The sequence below is a fragment of the Solea senegalensis genome, linkage group LG17 (genome assembly GCF_019176455.1).
Source record: "Solea senegalensis isolate Sse05_10M linkage group LG17, IFAPA_SoseM_1, whole genome shotgun sequence".
Lineage (NCBI taxonomy): Eukaryota > Metazoa > Chordata > Actinopteri > Pleuronectiformes > Soleidae > Solea > Solea senegalensis.
In genome coordinates, this window is record NC_058037.1 from 13744774 (window position 1) to 13762192 (window position 17419).

The 17419-nt window shown below is 43.6% G+C and overlaps 1 protein-coding gene across 1 annotated transcript in view; it reads left to right on the forward strand.

Annotated features, from left to right (window-relative positions):
• The first annotated feature begins 841 nt into the window (after positions 1 to 841).
• The window catches only part of tmem121ab (transmembrane protein 121Ab), a 46122-nt gene continuing 29544 nt past the window's right edge, over positions 842 to 17419 (forward strand). Inside the window, exon 1 of the mRNA XM_044048597.1 lies at positions 842 to 1130. The gene's annotated coding sequence lies outside the window, so the exon portion shown is untranslated. The remainder of the gene's footprint in view (positions 1131 to 17419) is intronic.

The following is a 17419-nucleotide window of genomic DNA, read 5'->3' on the forward strand; positions in this document are numbered from 1 at the left end:
TTGGGTGATATATTGCGTATATCTACTTATATTCTATAGCTTCTTTAACAATGGTATTTGAGCCCCTTCGACATCACTATTAAATTCTTATATTGCTTCCAAAAATGTGTTTTTTGGCGTTAGCTCTTTCCTTTAGAGACTAATCCCTCCATCAGTTCTGCTAATTGTTGTTTACCAGGCAATATTCTGCACAGGAAGCTGGAAAAAACAAAAAAACAAAAGACACTAAATACACTAAACGGTGGGGGGCAGGATGTGCCATGAAGCAGATGGCTGTTCCCGCTACATAAGTAAATTGGCCATAAATTCAATTCATTTTCCCAGTTGGTTTGGGTGTGTATGTGTGTGTGGGGAAGGGGGTTAGGAGAAGAGGAGATAGATAAATGTAACACTGTTTTTCATGTTACAGCTCGTTTATGCAGCAGGGACATCATTTTTTGGGGCAGATTCTCAATCAAATCTAATTAAATGTCTCTTTATCACATCACTGCCAATAAAGCTAATGCTGAATGACTTCTGTTAAACTACTGGCAGTCGAGTCCAATGCGGCCTATGTATGTGTGCAATGTATAGGAGGCGACTGGTTTCCCTCTTGTCACTCCACCCGTGTTTGAATTGAATAGTGATTGATGGAGCAAGGAGAATAAAAAGGGAGGGAGAGAGAGACAGAGAGAGGCAGAGCCAGAGAGGGGGGTGGTTAAGCCTACCCACGGGAAGAAGCAACTAGCGAAAAAGCCTAAGCAGTTACACTTGCCAAAACTGCTTCATTCAGCCAGCAGTCTGCACTACTCACGTTCCCTGTTACATTTGAATATTGGATTTGTTTTGGGGGGGATTTTTTTGTTCCCCAGATAAAGTCTCTCCATATCTCGTGCTGTGCTCGTGTGTGTTGTGTCGGACACGCGGCTAGGGATGGGAACGTAACTTCACGACGGCAGCAGCAGCAGCGGCATCAGCAGCGGCAGCAGCAGCAGCAGCGTACGGAGTCGAACCGGCGCTTTCTTTGCCTCCTCCTCGCAGCGGATTTTACAAAAAGAGTCCCCGGAGCCTGCGCTGGCATTCAGCACCCTGGACAGCGACTTCAGAACCCTGGACAGAGACTTCCGCAGCCTGGACAGCGACTGTATCGGGTAAGGCAGCGGAGTTCAACAGCAGCTCCCTGTGTCTTCATGTGTTAGCGGTAAAACAGCAGCGTCCACGATTAAAAAAGAATAAGAAATGTACTCTTCCACAGTGTGTTGAGCTCCTGCTCGGGTAGATGCACACGCCAGACATCACATACCGAAATTGAGTCTGGGTTCGTGTTGAAAATCCCGCAGCCCAGTTTCCAAGTTTTAATATTACACGATGGGGAATTATTCATCAATTCCGCCACTTTCTCGATGTCTAGTTTGCAACTCTTGTATGTAGAAGAAACAGTGATCTACTGTGGTGTGTGTCAGGCATAATGAGGCGGAAGGAATCCCGAAAATGGTTTTTATTATTATTACACTTGAGATTATCGTCATGACCGCTGCTGTGCATCGCTGTGGAGCGAGCGTCAGTTCACTCTTGTCAGTTTTATTTAAGGGAGCTGCTTATTCTGAAGAGTCAGCGCGCGTGCCCATGGCAGCAGCAGTGGCTCGTGCCTCAGGTCTGCGCAGAAATTCAGCCCAGCCATGTTCTCTCTCTCTCTCTCTCACACACACACACACACACACACACGAATACACACACACACACACACACACACACGTCTCTCTACAGTTGTGAGGACATTCATAGGCACAATGTTCCTAGCCCAGTAGCCTAACCTTAACCATGTCAACTACATGACTAACTCTAACCCAAACCTAATTGTAACCCTAAACACTAAAACTAAACCTTAATCCTCTAAAAAGCCCTTTGAAGCTGTGGTTTTCAGCCAAAATTTGTCAGACATGTATACATACAGACACACACACACCACACACACACACACACACACACACGCACACACACACACACACACACACACACACACACAGGCTCATGCAGCCATCCTTTTAAGGACTCTTATTGGCCTATATGTATATAGAAAAGCATTATCCCTAAACCTTAACCATAGCCAGTTACATAATACATAACCCCAACCACAACCCTAACCACAATTTAAAACTTGCAACCAGTTCCTCAGAAATTATGTTCTATCTCATTAGGACCAGGTTTTGGTCTCATGAAGACTACTGTGAGGATTCTCTATATAGTCCCTTCTTCCCCAACCTTATCCATTTAAATAACTAACTATTTTTTGTTGCCAGAACGTTACCTTTTGGTTGCAGGACCGTTTCCTGAAGGTTCCTCCCTAGGTTCTCCTGTGGTTAACACGTTAAGGGAACATTAGGCTCCTACCTAACCCTGAGGGAACATTCTCTCAAGGTTTTTGGTTTGGATGTAACTAACCTCAGGAGAATTTTAGGAACATGTTGTGTGTTAGTAGGCCTGGCTTAAACCTGCTTGTAACTCTAAACCTAAAGCCAAATCTTAACCCCTGCAAAGCCTGTTGAAGGACTGGTTAAAATGTTCCCACAATTCCAACATGTCCTCCCAGTGATGCCTCTAAACCACTAATTATCCTCACATCCACAGAGAGAAACAGAGGCAGGCAGAATATGCAGCCAGCAGTCAAGAATAATGGGCACAATACAGGCACTTCCCCCTTACATTAACTCCATTTATCATCATTGGCCTCATGGCCTAATGGGCTTGCCCTGGATGTGGCAACGCCCACGTCTTTGATCAAGTGAGACCAAAAGTTGATGTAATGGGTTTAACGACAATAAAACTCAAACTGCTTTAGAAGTGTCGAGTGAGATATGTCGAGCCCTCGTGCCATGACAGGATAATTAATACGATTTTATCAGCGGTGATTGATTGATTGATAGAGTGACAGAAAATGAAAGCAAAGTAGATTATTACCTTTTCAGTGTTAAGACACTTAAAATCTTGACTTGTATGACATTGTAAGCACACATTTACGTCTTTTTTGTTTTAATGCTTTATAGTAGGGGGTGGCTTGATGCCACTTTTTTGTTACTCAATATCAATAACAAGACGACAACTGTGAGTATCTTTGTCCAAACTTATATCTACCACTATCTATATAATCTAGTGGTAAAAAAACGTGCAATCTCCCCACCACCCGAGCGTAATCATGCCGTCTCATACACCTGTGGCTATATAGATTCACCTGTTGAACATATACGGCCAGTGACCTACATAACCTACAGCGCCCCCTAGTGTAGACCACCACCACTACTACTCACAAACAAAACAAAATGGCTCCCACAATCTTATTATAGTGATGTCACTCCGATACAGTTGTTTTTTATCTTTAAACTACCATACTGTATGTAAGATGATGCATCATCAGGCCATAACCAGTCCTTTCACAACAATAGATAGAATGTTCCCATTGTATAACAAATAGTGTGTTTAGTGAAGCATTTATGTAAAAAAAAAAAAAGGATCCAAAAAAACAAAATCTAAGAAAGTCATCATTAGCTATCTCCATACCGCATATTATTGATTTATTTATGTGTTTCCTCCACCCTTCTAATCCCAGCTGCACATTTTACCGATGCTGGGATTAAAGACGTGACCTTTCGGTTACTGCAGGAGTGTTTGAAATTGATGTGACCACCCAGCCTCCGTTTTCATCCCCCGTTCCATACTTCTACTGCAGCTCTTTTGTAAAAGAATGTAAAAGAAAAATAAGAGGTGACCCCCATGTTTTTCTCTTTTTTTTTTGCCTGCAGCACTCTAACAAGCTTCCATAGCCCTGAACAAACACTCACACTTAGACTTAGACATACACCCTGTTTGTGTGCAGACACAGTGGTGAACGTGTGAACGCCTTTCCCAGCCTTGATTTTAATGATCTTCATTAGGAATCTGATTACTCTGAATGTGTGATAACTGGGACCGGCGCTAAGTGTGCGACGCGTCGACTCAGACTGTGAGTGACGAGAATTTAGTAGGAGGAAGCGAGACGGGTGAATCACACACACACACGGCAGAGTCGCTGCCATAGGGGGCTCGCTCCGGTGTCCTTGAAAAGAAAGACAACACATATTGATGTGCCAGTTTTGCCTCTGGGTTATTAAACTGTGGGCACTTCTGTATAGAAACTGCTTCTCTCTATCATGGGGATGATGAACTAAATGCAAATTAATCTTTCATGCTCAATTTATTATCCAATAAACAGACCGTGAATTTGAATTTGAATAGCTGCTCTACAGAGGGCGGGCCACACAATTGTCTATAACCTCTTTAAATTGCCTTTGTCTCGTCTACAAATTAAACAGACAGGGTTGAAGGGCAGCCAAGACTCCGGACTCGGAGCGGACCAGTCCAACAGTCATTTGCCACCATTGACCATGAGCTTCAAGTCAGTTTTTGAAACCGGAAATTCACAGGCATTAGTTTAAACGAGGCTGCTATTTGGTCAATACTAGCAGTCAATCACTGGGGTGTCCACTGATGTGTGCTGTGCTTTTATTGTCTATTTCCTCTGAATGGGAACATCCATCCATCTTCTACTGCTTTATCTTATACACGAGGGTCGCGGGACAGATCGCCAGTCCATCACAGGGACACATAGAGACAAACCAACCATCCACTCTCACACCTGCGGTGAGTGTCCACTTTACCTGATCCCCGGAGAACCCGGAGAAAACCCACGCACACACGGGGAGAACATGCAAACCTGGGTCTTCTTGCTGCAAAAGGCAAGAGTGCTTACCACTACACCGTCCATGTGACCCCGAATGGGAACATCATTCACGAAATTGGCATCATGCACTATTAAAGAAGAGTTGAGAGTAGCGGTCGACACCATGACCTCCTCACAAAATGTTTATTGATGTGATAAATCTAGTAACGAGTAGGCTATTTTTCCATGTTTACATACAGTCTATATTTGCCACCTAGGCAAGGACCTGTACGTCAGTTCCTGCGTTTCGCTGAAAATGGAACAGTACACAACACAACCTCGGGGGTCAGCGGTTTAAAAAGCCCTGCCTGGCATCCCGGACACCGCAGGTTAATGACCTTTGATGTCTGCACTGCACTGATTGCAGAATGAGCCACCTTTGCTGCACTATTACATGCTCACTGCAGACAGGATCATGTCCCTGTAAGCCTAGAATTCCATTTATGGGACTCTTAAAAATTCAGCCCCCTGCTAGAAAAGCAATTAAATTCAATATTGCTATAAATAAATGACAGGCCGGTCTGAGAGCCAGGGAGCAGGCTGAGGCAGTGAACACCCACTCACCCTCATCACTCCACACAACCCCCACCTTTCCCAATCATCCTGGGCCTGCGTAAACCCCCTCCCCTCCCCCCACTCACCTCACCCCGCTGCATAGTGAATAGTGGTCAATTTGAATGATCAACTGAAGACAATCTGGGAGGCCGTGGCTGTCACAGAGAATATCAGGCAACAATGAGTTGCACCAATAAAAGAAGTGGGTCTGGAATACTCAATGCGATCATTCACTCGCCCGTGTTTCCATAATATGCTCCCTTTGGCACGGATAGCAACAGTAGAAATGAGAGTGCTCCATCTTCGCTGTGCTAGGGGAAGGTTGTGCCATGTTACGCTAAGCCGCCGCCGCCGCCGCGCTTCTCTTCTCTGCTACAGCGCGCCGTGCTTCAACTCTTTTGTCATTAGCTGAAACAAAAGCTGATGCTGCATCCGATGCAGTCAGCACTCGGCTCAGCTCATCGGTTCTCCACTCCAGGATCATTGTGCTTTGGAGGGCTATAATCTCACTGACATAATGGTGTCCAGTCCAATCAATAGCCAAATGGCGTGGTGAATCGATAGCTACCATACTGTACAATAACGCGGCCCGGGAGGAAGGGAGGGGGGAGGGACGGGGGCAGCCGCCATGTTTAACCTTTATACCTTTTTGAAAATATTCATTTCAATTATGGATCAAAAACGACAACCTTGTTAACGAGCCGTGTATTATGGATTGCTGTATGATCTATGCTAATGTAAGCACGGCCTCTTTTTTCCCTCTCTCACTAATCACCACATGCATGTACGCACACGTGCTCCATGAAGCTTTAAAGCCAAAACTAAGATAAACAGTCGTGATTAGTCACACAGCTTAATTTTTTCTGCCTTACAACTGCAATTTATTTTCTGTTTTGAGTGAGATTTTATTTCTCTCTCTCTCTCTCTCTTGCGCTCACATTATTTTGTGAAAATACCCCTTCTTGACTTCTTCACGTTTTCAAAAAAAAAACAGGCAAGAGTGTAGTGTTCACAGTGTCAGCCCCATTCAAATTAACGGTTTGTTGGTTTTCCCCCTCGAGGAGCCTGAAAATTCATGGTCTTCTTTTAAAAATGTCTTAATGAAGCTTTTATCTGTGTCTGGCTAAATGGACGTGTGGTCATTTCACTTGCAACAAGGCAACAGTAAAAAAAAAAAAGAAAAAAATATCTCTCCAATGTTTCATCCTCTTTAATAAAAGTCTTGAAATTATTCGGCTGTTTTAAACATTTCGTCTGCAGTCTTCAAGATAAAAGACATAATGGTTTTTGGCACGAGGACAAATTGGAACGGTAACTACAGCGTAAGGGTCAAAGCTAGAACTCAGCAGCTCCTGAATATCCTGAAATAGAAGCAAACTCCTCCTGAATGGAGGATTAAAAAAAGTTCTTGTTGTCTGTACGACACTTTAACACAGTAAAAAAGCTGCAGGTGATTAGATCCACCTGTAAAATGATATGGCACTTCCTCCGTTAAAGGGCAATTTAGTAATCTGCTCAGAATCTCATAAAAGCAGAGCTGCAATAACTGGTTTGGACATTTATGAGATAAAAAAGACCCCCCCCCAAAAAAAATTTCTGAGATTGCTGCTTCAGGAAGAAAACAAAATGCGCCGATGTGGATTTTGACCAAACGCTGCTATGACTGGAGAAGATGGGTTTGTGATACAGTATCATAAAACTCCCCGCATCATCTACACGCCGCTGATAGATTTTTCCCTCGCCTCCGTTGTGACCGAGGGTATTTTTTTTTCCCCCCACCGAAGCTAATTTGATTGCCGACAAGAAAAACAAGGCCTGTAACAGGGAGTCTGTGCAAGGTAAACACGCAGAGATATTTGGCATGTCATTAACACAAAATGTCAGCTGACTGCTACCACTGTCCGACACACACACACACACACAGCAGACCTATATTCCTATGTACACCAACATAGCAGAAGTCATCCACACCCTCCAACTCCACACATAAAGCTGTGCTCTAAACAGAGCGTGGCTGAGAGGGTACATAGCAGTGAAATATTGGAGCCATTGCAGCCCTCCAGGCATGCAGTTATCAGGGATACAGAACTGATGGGAAATCAATCAGCTCAAGTGGAGTGGCCAAGTGGAGAGGAGACGGAGTCTTGTCTTTTCCAGATGCAAGTCCTGATGTCTGCAGTTCCCTGTTCTAACTCAACCAAAACATACAAACATTTACTCCATCTCTCCATCCATCTATCTCTCCATCTATCTCTGCTCTTTGCACAGAGCAGACAGCGTGGTTATGGTCAGGAAGAGGAAATGATTTTTTTATGGTTCCTCCTCTGTCAGAAGCAAAGGTGAAAGAATAATGCAGTCTACCACCACGAAACCTCCCCGTGAAAAGGTCAGAGTGGATTTCGGGGCATACCAAGTGTTTGACTCTAAGAGCAGAAACGCTTTGTCAAATCATGTGTTCCAGTTACAAGTTAGCATTTTGCGCAAGACCCCAATCTTTGGCTAATTTAAAGCATTTTAATTTTTGTATTTTTTATGGCTACAGAGTTTTAGACGAGAACAATGGACCAGCATAGTTTCCATGCTGGTCTATGCTGGTTGGGTGCTGGTTTGGTGCTGGGATGATGCTAGCGGACCAGCATAGACCAACATAGACCAGCATGGACAAGCATTATGATGCTAGTGGACAAGCATAGACCAACATAGACCAGCATGGACAAGCATTATGATGCTGGTGGACCAGCATAGACCAGCACCAAAACCAAAACACAAACAAAATGCTGATATAATCAGGCCAGGATGATGTCACCACCAAGGCACAAGAAACAATGTCTGTAAATGAATTACATTTTTTTTTTTTAGTGGTATATTTAATCTGCAAAATGTTCATATTTAGTATCATCACATTTTATTTTTACAACATCAAGATGAGAGTTTTGTTTTTTTTCACACTGCCTTAGATAGAAAGGAAAGTTAGATAAGCAGCGAGTCTCGACAGTTAAAGCTGTAAAATATCCACAAAGTGTTGTGGGTATTTCCCCCCCCCCGCCAAGCTCAGTGAAGCACTAAGGGGAATGTGTTGTGTTTAATGAAACTTTCTTCATTACATTTTCATGCATTGAATGTGTTGGTTTTATGCCACTGTTCTTAAAAAGAAAAAAAAGAAATCCAGAGAGTAACCTCAGCGTCCTCGCTGGGAGCAACTGTCACCACGGTTATAATCTCCCTCTAGTGGCTGCAGCCGTCGAGGTCACACATCCAAAAACATGACATGCAGGATTACTTTTTCATTACCGCCATGAAGAAAGTCTTGTGTCAAGGTTGTTGAATGCTAATGAGTCCTCTATTGTTTTTACTATTGACATGAGCGGCAAACATTTATGTCAGGATTTGTGAGGTTGCTCCGACTTTTTAATGTTGGAAATCTGACCTGAGGGGGCGTTCCAGTTGAAACCTCCGACTAGGATCTCGGAAATCATATCGGCAGTCTTTTTCTCTTAACAGCATTGTGATTGGCCAATTTCTCCATGGAAACAGGTAGAGGAGGGCAGTTAGTTGGGAATAAGGAGTCAGCATTTCCAACTGTAGTGTCCCTGTTTTGGTCTTTAAGCTTCACCAACTTTTTTTTAGCTGATGTCAACAATTCATTTATTCATTTTTGTAAGATTTATATGAGATATTTGACTTTTTCCTTCAGTGTTTTTCTCATAGTAAATACATAAATAAACAGGGCAGGTACAAACTGATTTAAGCCACTTAGCAAAAGGCACAAGGCTAATAAAAATAAATAAATACTCAATTTATGATATCTTAAGTGTATTTTGGTGGCTTCATCTTGTCATCAAACAGCCTTAACCGTTCTGGAAACTGAAGTTTCTTTGACTTCGTAAACTCCCACACCAAATTCCACAGACAACAATTTTACACCCCAGTACACAGCAGCTGTTGATCCACTGCTGTCTCTAAGTTCAAATATATTACACTGTGACTTCAGTGTTTAAAATCAGTCATTCTGTGTGACACAAAAACTTAACGCAAAAGGCCGCAGTAGGCCAGCAGCTCCTGTGTCCCTGTGAGCTAAAAACGCTGATTTTCTCTATGGACTTTGTTGCAGAGATAAGCGGTGTACGATATTCCAAGTTTCCTGTTTAGAAAGTCCAAATTAAAGCGAGATAATGTGGTTGATATATTATGAAGACACTATAGACTTAAGCAGGAAGAGATCTTATTAGGTGATTCTTTTGTGAAGATGAAAAAAACATGTTATTTTATGTCTTGTACCCAAGCGAGCATCCATGTTTCTAGTGTTGGGGCTTACGCTGCTTTAAGGGAAGCAGACTAATCAGCTTTTACCATATGGAGACTTGTTGATTTACCTGAATGTCCTTTACATCTTCAGTCCAGTGTGAAGCGGGTGGTGCAGTGTGAAGGCAAACAGCACACTGCTCACTTACACCTCTGTGTCAACCTCATATCTAATTCATGCACTCTGTCGTTGCTCTGCAGAGCTGCACACATGTGTGCTATAAGTTGCTCCTACTGCAGGTTTGTCCAAAAAGGAAACCAAATAACACACACGCACACACGCACACACATGCACAAAAATAAGCAAAACCACAAGGTAATGTGCTGTAGCTGGAGGCTCTGCAGGACTTTAACTATCCATAAACATTAATATGCCATATTATCCCGACTGTGGCCGTTTCTTTTATAATGATTTAAGCAGCGACGTAAAGCTCTTGTCGTGCGGCGCTCTCAATGGCTCCATCTTGACGGGTATGCTTTTGTGTGTGTGTGTGTGTGTGTGTGGATGTGCACGCTCCATTTCGTCCGTGCTGAGGAAACGGCTTAGAACAAGTGTAACCTTGCTGGCTTAAATGCCGAGACTGTCAGCATAACAAGCCTCCACATGAATCTATCAGCGTTTGGCCGTGAATGCATATGTGCATATATACATTATACACACACACACACACACACACACACACACACAGTGGGGGCTCCTGTTTCTGGACTCTAATTGTATTAGACAGAAGATGAGCCACGGTGCGTGTTTTTGCTGCTGTTTACATGTGGCGGCTTCTCATTTCATCATTACCACTTGATTACAGTAAGCGTGTGTCTACACACCTGCCGATATACATTATGCTTGAATTAGTTACATGCCCTATAACATGAGCTTTTCTACCCCCGTTTTCCTGCCTGTGAATCTGTGACGAGCACGTGTTTGTGCGACATGTGCGTGTTTGGACACATGTCGAGGTTTCTGAGCCTGTGTGTGTGTGTGTGTGTGACAGCTATTCACAGCGAGCTGTCACGGGCTTGAGTGGCTCCTACCCTCCTCACAAAATGAGCGAAAGACACAAACAAACTAGGCATTAAACTGTTTGCGCAGCAAACAGCTTTTTATATTAACATTTCTGAGAGTGATGGAAATCAACTTCAGAGGGGGAAATGTTTCACGATAAGTCCCCAGTCATTTTTTCTGCCTCTGGAGCGACAAATGAAAGGGAAAAAGAATGTGCCTCAGTGAGAGAACAAACAAAACACATCACAGACGCTTCCACGAGGGGTTAATGAGGGGGGTCAATGGATTTCTCGATTAATGAGTATAAACAATTAATAGAAATAACTGTATTATACTCAAACCATTCCCAGTTCAATAAGGAAATCAGGGTTTTGTGAGAAACATAATCCACTGGGTTTTTAATTTCGATCAGGGACGTCAAACTCAATTACAGAGGGGGAAAGAGCCGAAAATGTAAATCTGTGTTCAAGTCGAGGGCCAGATGAGGTCAAATAACAAAAGCCTCCGAACAAATGATTTTTCCAATGTCCATTTCCTTGTGTCTCATCTGATTTCCTCCGCTGTATTTCAGTAGAATGGCACAAACAGTCCTGCAAGTCACATGTATCTTAGCCAATAATTTTATACTCAATTACTTTTACTAGGGTTAGTATATAAAGCTTAAAGGGCTGAGCCCCCCCCCCGGTTCCGTTTCTGTGTTTTCAAAGTCCACATTTAATTCACTGGCGAGGTAACTTGATAAGTGTGGTCAGTTAATCATGCGGGCCTTGTCTTTAACACCTGTGATTCAGATTAAGGAGAATGACTTAACCCATAAAGGAGAACCCGTTTAATCTAATAAATAGAAAAAATAAAACACCAGAATCATACCCACACATGGACCGCTAATATTAAATAACTGCTGCCACACACACACACACACACACACACACACACACACAGACACACGTGTTGTTCTGCTTTCTCTTGTCAGCACAAAACTAATGCACCCTTTCAATCGTGGCAGTGTACTTAAACTGTCGGTGCTCTGCTCACTTGTTTCTGCTACATTACTCACCTGAGTGCTATGCTGTCACTCGCTGCTGCTGCTGCCGCCGCCACTGCAGCATTTCAGAGGCCCCACCTGTCCGTAAAGGTGCATCCACCTGTGAGGCAGCGGCGGTCGCTGGTCTGTGGGGAAAAAAAAAAAGGCAGAGTTATTTGTACATAAATCACTGTGGAGCAACAAGTCAGAACCAAACACGTGAAATACTTTCCACTGGACTAGATTACAGATACACTGTATTTTGAATGGTGCTCATTAACCGGTCGAATTGTGGGAGGTCATACATGAATGCTAGGGTCAGATAACTGCACGTTGAGTATTGCTCAACCAGTAGAATATCTGAAAATGATCAACCGATGACAAACCACACACAGTGCGCACACACACACACAACACAGAGCGTTCAAGCAGAATTCAATAGTGGAGCCAGTAAAGAGGAGGGCGGTCAGGCAAGACAAAGGTTTCAAGTCAAAAAATACAACAAACAAGTGCAAACACTGGGGAGAACATGGGTAGAAAGTGCAGGAAAGCTAGCAGAACAAGATGATCTGGCAGGAATGGAATGAGAATGGTGGGATGTAGGCACAGAGCAATTTACTTTACTTTAAATCAGGTTGTTTAAATCTGCTCTTTTTTTAAAAAAACTTAGGGCTCTTTCCACTGCACTTTGCAGTTTTAGTCTCATTTGCATTCTAAATGTAATCATTTATGCTCATTGTTATGCTAATGTATTTGTGTTTTGGTTTGGATAGAGGGAGAGAACCATTGTATCATGAGAAGCAGGTGTAACTGGTGGGAGTGAAACCAGAAGAGGAAATGAAGCAGACAGACTTGCTTGCTTTATATATATGTACCGTATATAACTTTTTTATAATCAACCACGGCTGCTTTGCTAGGAGAGTCATTGTTTTTACACGTGGCAAAAAGGGAAAGAGGACAATCTAGTTAGTGTCACAAGATGAAACTGGGATAATCATCATAATGGTTTTAGCGAGTGGTAACAACAACAACACTGCCATTTTTTATTTCCTAAAAAAATGAAGACTCTCCATTTAATGTTGCACAGGTCATAAAAACAGTGAACTGTGATTGGCCTGTCCCTCAGCTACTAAAACAATACACACCAAAAAATATCTTGCAGTGTGACCTCAGCACAGCATCAGAATTTCAAATGTTCGGATCTGTTACATCACATAATGTCACAGTGACATTTGCTCTTCTTTTGTTTGTTAGCATATTAGTGATAGCTTTACAGGGTCATCTGTAAGCCGAGATGCTTTTAAAGACGATTATCTGCAGAACCAAACTGAAGTGAGATAAGTTATGTGTATCTGGGCGTGTGTGTGCGCAATCATGTGTCAACATTATAGGCCAAAAATATCGTCCTACAGTTAGAAAAAGTTGTATTTGTGGAACTGGTAATTGACAAACATCACCTGCAACCAAACACACTGGTGTCCACTCATATTTGCCAGACTTGATCATGTTTTCCCTCTAAATGGTAAAATAACTAACACATTTCTGCTATTGAAGAAAGCCACACACTAGAGACTAAGACCATAAACTCCCCAGGGAAATGTCGACTGACCTTATAAAGTAAGCAACAAGTAGAAGCTGATTCCATTCAAACGATGTCATATTTAAAACCAGCAATTGTCCCCCGGTCCATTTTTACACGCGCTCTATGGTCACCATCTGCATATACAGCTGTACGATGCTCAAACTGATTATGGCGCGGTCCAGAAAAATCTTACATACACATATTTGACAAATTTCCCCCAGCTGGAGGACATAAAGTCTATGATCATAAATGGCACAGACATATTGTGGTGAGAGTCTCCTGCTGGACCGCCACTTTTATTTACAGTATTTCTGAATGGACACAAAAAACGGCCAACGTGAAGGTTGTCCTTTTTAAAGTGCTGTCTGGGCTGAATACATTCAGTGGGTAATTATGGAGAGTCACCCGGGTTGCCCTCTAAGTATGCTTATTAGAGCACGTCACAACACTTCCTGTAGGAGAAACTGTTTGGACTACCTTGTTTTTCCAGAGCCGGTGACGCCGTGCAGATGTAGCCGAGTGTAATTACAGTGTGTGTGTGTGTGTGTTTTCTGGTAATTAAGTCGGGGGGGGCCCATGGAGTCAGCACCCGAGCTCGTCAAGGCTCCATGTGCAGTTCTTCAAAACAGAGGCTCTCATAATTGAATTACAACACACACACACACACACGGAGAGAGGAGAGTGAGCCAACAGACCGCCTTACACTCCCTCGCACAGCTCTCTGTATTCCCCTCTCGTTTGTCACTGGCCGTCCTTTGCCAGCCCTCCACAAATTCACCGGCTCGATGAGACGAGGGAGGCTGGCGACAGAGGCGGGGGAATTAACCCCCAGCCGTAAGGGGCCACCTGACCCCCCGGTCTTTAAGGCGTTTTTATTATCATATATCCGTGTGTTGTGTGTTTCAGCCCAGCGAGCACGGTAACTATTGTGTATATCAGCATCGATACAGATCAAGACTGATGGGGGGGGGTGGAATTCACACTCCGGACCTGGTGGACCGCTTAGTCCACGGAGGCTGCTGGTTGTTGCTGGGGGTATAAACATTGCTTCGTATGACAGTGACACTGGCTCTGAAAGCAGAAGCAGCTGCTGCTGTGTCACTGCCCCCTGGCAGGGGACTCTGGTGATACTCCACCTCCTCCTCCTCCTTCTTCTTCTCCCATCTCTCCTACGTCTGCAATTACTCCCATCCTCCGTCTGTCCTCACCTCACCTTCCTCTCTCTCTTCCTTCTTCCTTTATTTCTTTATATCCGTCTCAGTCGCACTTAGACACCAGCACCAACAGATAATGTAAGGACACACAAACAGTCTCACGTGTACTGTGTGTGTGTGGGCTTGAATACAAAAAGGCAGTTCCTCTTTATCTTTGCCTGCCATCTTTATGTGTGCGTGTGTGTGTATGAGTGGAGTCACAAGTATGAGTGAAAAGCCTCAGAAGAAAGTCGAGAATTTATCTTTGTTCAAGTGTGCGTTAGAGCTGGTGAACGTTGTTGTTGTTGTTGCTGCTGTTGTTGTTGTTGTTTTTGTCGTTGGCCCGTCGCTCAGCTCAGCTCAGCACTAACAGGCAATCTGCAAGCCCACTGCAATTAAAGCAGTAGTGCAGAACTTTTAAATGTAAACAAACGTCTGCCACATTCAAGTTGTCGCCAAACACACTTTCTGCGTTTCTCAGTGTTCGTGTCACATTGTGTGTGTCGTAGCCGGCGGAGACGAGGCCGAAAGACGCGCGCGGCCCCAGTGCAGCGCCAACGGTAATTGAAAATATGGCAAGTGCCCATGAAAATTCTCAGAAGTGGACTGCTACTGCTAAAAATAAACCTGAATATTCTGCAGGTTTTATATTTTAATCATGATCTTGAGTTTGGCTCCTCACCAACGTGATGTCCGTTATTGAAAAACGCAAGCTCTGCTTACACAACACAGAGCAAATGAAGCGCTCCTCCAAACAACTCGCCTGCGTTTGCCAAACTCAACACAGCTGCTGCTGCTGTTCACTGCATCACGCAGCTCCAATTTACCCGGATGAAGTCTGCACGAGTACTGCTACGTTAAAAGATAAATATACAACAATTAACTTTAAAAAAAAAAAAAAAAATCAATTTCAGGCAGGAAGGTAAGATCTGTCTCTGCATGTGTGTGAATGTGTGAGTGAGTTGGGGCGGGCGGGTGCCAGAGAAAGAAGTAGCAGAGTTGTGGTAATAGACGTTACACTCTGGAGCTTTTACCGGAAACCACGGGAAAGACATTGTTAAACAAAGATGAAGCAATTCAAGCCTTGCTTGTCGTTCAGTCCCTAATTGCTACGATCATCCCCACAGAGCATTTTCGACAGGTGTAAACAGCCTCTGCTGAAAAGACACTACTATGCCCCTGAGATGCGAGTGCCTGTTTGTTCCGACACTTATTAGAAGCCCGTATAGGCCATTTATGTGTGTTGTAACTGGATCTGGAGCTAAGGCAGTTGGCGGCTGCTTCATCCTTGTCCACACAGCACTCTGGCAGCGAGGACGCCGAGCTGCTGCTGCTGCCCACAGTTTTATGTCTGAGCCAGAGACGGTGGGGGTGGGGGACCGCAGCCATCACCACTACATCATCCAGCAAACACGCTCAGTGGCTGCAAAAAAACAAGGCTCAAGAAATTTAAATTCTCTTTTTCTTTTCCATCATCTCACATTCCCTAGATTTCTATCATTTCAGGCTATTTCATTCTTGAATATGTTTATACTGAATGAAACCCGACCAGCCTCCTCCCCGAAGCCCGAAGCCTTTGATCATTATTCTTGGCCTCAGCAGATCAATATCAACTATGCTCCCTGTCTATCTTTGCAGTAGTAAATACTGTTTTTTGTTTTTTTTCGACTTCAGAAAATTCTCAAGAGTTGTCTGATGATACCAGAAGCATGTGGGTTCCTCCAGTGAGCTTTTCATCTGAATGCTGTCATGCCAAATAAAGTCTCTTGTAGCTCCTTACATAGCTCCTAATCTGCCGCCAATTATTGAGCGGCGATGCTAATGAAATGCTCATATTCCCCAGTCGTGGCAGTCACTCACCGTGATGCAAGCTGATGGAAATCCAAAAGTACGGGGGCCGGAATTGGACGAGAGGGCCAAGTTTGCATCATGGCGGCGGGCGGACAGGCAGCATATTGTATTGGTCAAACGAGTGCTCGGCTGCCTGGCTGGCGCTCTGTTTACATCAGAGCCAGTCAGCAGGAGTCAGAGGGGTGAATCGGAGGTTGACTGGTGCCTTGCCTCACTGGCCTCAGTGAGCTGTACAAGGACTCTGTCAATAGCCGTGACAAGTTACAAGCGACGCTCACGCTGCCTCGACTTCACCCGGCAGTCAGTGGGCTGTGTTTACTGACACTCAGTGCACTAACAATTCCCACTGAGCCTGCATTGGTGTTTACAGTGTGTATCTGCAGAGTGATACACAGAAGGGGAAAAAAGACAGAAAAGTTTGATACATCCTAAAATGAGCAAACTAGAACGAAGGTAAAAACATGCTAAAAATGATAAAAGCATGCACCAAACGGGATTTTACTCAGTCGACCGAAGCCGAAAAAACAGACATGTCTGAGTTCCCCAGTTTTTGCTTCTCGGGTATTAAGTTTTTTTTGCTTTTCCCGTTTTTCAATTGTTGAATATTTTCCATTGATCAAAATAGGGCATATCTGAAGATACCACTTAAAACACAAAAGGGAGGGGAAAAAAAAGAAATAAATCTTTCCCATTCTGCATTTCAAAGACTCAAATCATGAGAAAATAATCATCCCATTACCAGGACACAGCTGATTTGTCTGTGAAAATGTGCTGTGCAATTAAACTGTCAAATTCCCCTCGGAACAATTTCACATTTTCCAACTATAATTTTCACTTAGTTAAAATTGAACACTAAAGTAAAGAAGTAATATCTGGGTTTTTTTTTGCTTTGTTCTCATGTGAGAGACACACATTTGTGTTTGGACAAAGCCCTGAACATGACAGCGGTTAGGGAAGCTGTTTACTTAGTGTCGATGTCCAAGTACCGTCAGCGCTCAGTTGGTGTGCTCGCTGACAATAACATGAGATACTACGTATGAGTTTCATGTAAGAAAACATGCAAAGCATCTTTGTGCAATCCCTGCTCCTTCTCAGTCACACTGGGTGTTCTATTGTGATATTTGGTCTCATGTTTCATTGTGGTTAAAACCATAGAGGTGTTAATTAAATGTTTCCA